Raw genomic sequence first — 3,692 nt, 5'->3', positions numbered from 1 at the left:
CTCTCATTTTCATAGGTTGGATGAGAGGAAAACTTACATATGATCAAGCATTCAAGAGCATTCAAGAATTCCTTTCCAACATTGAGCATTCTCAAGTCTCCCTTCAAGGCTAGGTGTTGCATTCAAGTCAAGGATTCAACCATTGAAGAGGAGATTGATTCCAACATTCAATTCCACACAATAGAGTCTACCTACATTCTATCTACAACCTCCCTTGAGGTGATTTATATCACAGTCTTTCAGTTACATTTACTTGCAATTAATTTCTTTCATTACTTGGTTAATTCCAAAACTAGGGTTTGATCTGAAGGCAAACCTGTTGGCAATTGACACTCATCAGATTCATTTTGTTGTCATTGATGGAAACAAAATTTTATGGAAATCATTTACTAGCATTAGGAGGCATATACTGATAGACATGGGCTTTGGAGCATTCAGGGCTACACCGACACTGGCACCGACCCCAACATCAATACTTCAAGGAAGCCGAAATCAAGGGAGATTTATTTAGAAAATAATTTTGTAATTATTTTCGTGGCCGACATTGTATATCTTTTGTAATGCATTGTAAGTTGACATGAGGAATATTACTTGTAATGGGTCTATAGGTCAGTGTACTAGGTTATTTTGAAGTGTACAATAAGAAGTGACATAGGAGAATATTGAAAAACTGTATAAATGTGAAATATGTGTATGTAGATCATTTTTATGTGAATGTTACATCATGCAATGATCTGTAGATAGTTTGGAAAGAATTTTTGGAGGAGAAGAGATACTGGTAATAGTGTTTAGGGTTTATGAACCAGTATAGAGAAGAGCTAGAACCAGAACTCTATTTGGCATAGTAGATGCATTTTTGAGTTCATTTTTATTGTTTTACTTCAACAAAATCTTGTAGTCAATGAGACTCTTTAGTGATGAGTAGTATGCTCTAGGCAGTGTGCCTTCTTGCATATGTAGGCCCCCATTATATGTAATATCCTTTCATATGGCCAGTGAACTGATATTGTGGGCCACAAATCCCACCATGGTTTTTCCTCTTTGAGGTTTTCCATGTAAAAATTCTATGTGTTATGGTGTTCATTTATGTTGATGGTTTATTTGCTTCATGTTATATGTTTATTTGTTTACCGGTTTCTATGTGTATGGTGTAAAAGGATAAAAATTTGTGCTACTGACAAAACACTGATTCACCTTCCCTCTTAGTGTTCTTGGATCCCAACAATTGGTATCAGAGCCTGGTACCTCGAAAGAAGTTTAATAGCTTGAGGAAGATCTTGAAACCGGAATCTCAAAACATGGCTATGGAAAAGCAACTTGAGATGTCTCTTGAGGATTATGATGCTAAAAGGTTAAAGAAGTTGAAATTGCAAGAAGAATTGAATTTTGCAAATGAATTCATTCTTATCTGGCAAGAAAGGTTATCATCTTCTCAAGACAAGAGATAGGAAAATTTGCAAACCCCGGATGATGAGGAAAAGAATGCACTTAAGGAACAATGTCAGAAACTAATTCAAGAAAACATGGTCATAAAGAATCAAATGCAAGATCTGACTATGAGATTATCAAAAGATATTGAGGACAAAAATAAGAAGGAAGATAATCTTGTTATATATTTGAAGAACAAATTTGATGAATGTGGCATATTGACTCATGAGAATAATCTATTGAGAAATGATTTGGCACTCTCCCAGAAGAATGAACAAGAACTTGAAAGACAAATAACTACTCTGAGAGATTATCTAAAAACTGCAAGTGAGTATAAAGAAAAATTCAGGATTAGTGTTGCATAGTTGGATGACTTATTGAAAAGAAAAAGGTAGATTGATGATTCTAGATGACTTGGATTTGTACAAGGTGAATGCTTCAGTGCTGCAAATGAAGATCAGACAACAGGTATGCAGAACTCATCAGAACAGAGGAAACTATTAAGGCAATCTAATGCTTATAAATTCAATGGTAGATATTTTGTTTGCAATAAGTTTGGGCATATGGCTAAACAATGTAGAAATAAAGAAAATCAAAACTACAATTTTATTCCTGGTCAATGCACAAATTGGAAGAAATATGGTCATAGATCAGAAGATTGTAGAATGAATGTTAAATATTATGCATGTGGAAAGTTTGGACATTCTGCTAATCACAATAGGTCAAGGAATGACACCAAATTTGTCAAAGAAATTTTGAAGAACAATGTTACATGTTATGCATGCAACAAAATAGGTCATATTGCTAAGTATTGTAGAAGCAAGACTCAACTAGTTAGCAATGATAAAGATAATGACAAAGGAAAGTAGAAGGTAGATGAAATACAAGATTACACCAAGAGATGGGTTATAAAATTTGAAGAACTAAGTGGAGATGGATCTACACTAGTAACTCCACTGGTAGAATGGGGTATTCCTCCACTGGGAGGAAATTCCACCGGTAACTGAGGCATAAGCCTTAGGGGTTGGCAAAGCCATTACAAAATCCTTCATATTTCCCTAGAGGAGATCTAAAGAGATCTAGAGATTTGTGTTTATCATTGATGAAGGTTCACCCGACACAAGACTATGAAACCGATAGTAGAATCGGTAGTGGCTAGTACTGTAGAGGTGAAGAGTCATAAAGCTTACATTTCTAACATCACTTCTTATTCTGACCCTGAGGACAATGAACCTCTAGCTTTCAGAAGGGTACAGAGGAAGGAAGTAGATAAACCACCGATAGAGGAGAAGAAGGTGGAGCCTAGGAGGAGACTTCTCAGAAAGGCAACTAAACCTACTACACCACCACCTCTAGCAAGGAAGCCTATACAAAAGAGAAAACCAGTTACATCTACTCTGACAACCACAAGAAAAAATAAGAAGAGTGATGACACTGAGTCTAGTAAGACTAAAATGACTTGTATTGAGCTAATTGATGAAATTACAAATAATGGAATTTTGAAAAATGTATCTATGTATTATGAGAACTTAGAAGAAAATGAGCAAAATGAAATAGAAGAGGCTATTTAGTTACATGTAGACATTTATAGGAAATCCTTAATAGAAAATTTGAAGGACATACCTCTATCTTTGTATAATAAACTTGATGCTAGAAGACTTGACACTATCAAGAGAGATAGGGAGATTAAGGAAGTAGAAATTTTGGAAATGTGTGGTTCTATAAACAATAAGGAAATAAAAAGATGCATTGAAGTTGCAAATAAGATAGTTTTTAGTAGTAAACCTCAGAAGATAAGCCTTATGATGGGCAGAGTAAATGAAGTGATAAATAAGACTAGTAAGGGTTGGACAAAATTCTGCTAGAAGAATCCAAATTTTCTCACATCTCATGAAGAATTTGTTAAGGCAACAACTTCCACCATTGTAGATAAATCAAAAGGGAAAGCTATTTTGGATAGTTTAGCTCCAATTTTGTATACATTGGCAGTAACTATAGATATACTGATACAACCAGCTAAGGAAAGTGTATAGTATGTACTAGCACAAACTATTTTTGAGCAAGGAGTCTTAGAGGATTGGTGAGTCCCATATTGGAGAGAGTGCATGGACATGATTGTTAAACACACACTGACAGAAGTCAAGAAGAAGGAAACACTTGCCAACTTACTAAGTGGACTAGCATCCATATCTAACACCTTCAAAACTGGATGGGATACATATCTTTAGTTGTTGGATAAGGCTTACCTAGAAATTTTGAAGTTG

Source organism: Cryptomeria japonica, chromosome 8, assembly GCF_030272615.1.
Source record: "Cryptomeria japonica chromosome 8, Sugi_1.0, whole genome shotgun sequence".
Classification (NCBI taxonomy): Eukaryota; Viridiplantae; Streptophyta; class Pinopsida; order Cupressales; family Cupressaceae; genus Cryptomeria; species Cryptomeria japonica.
The sequence above is the reverse complement of the archived record's forward strand: the minus strand, read 5'-3'. Positions refer to the sequence as shown.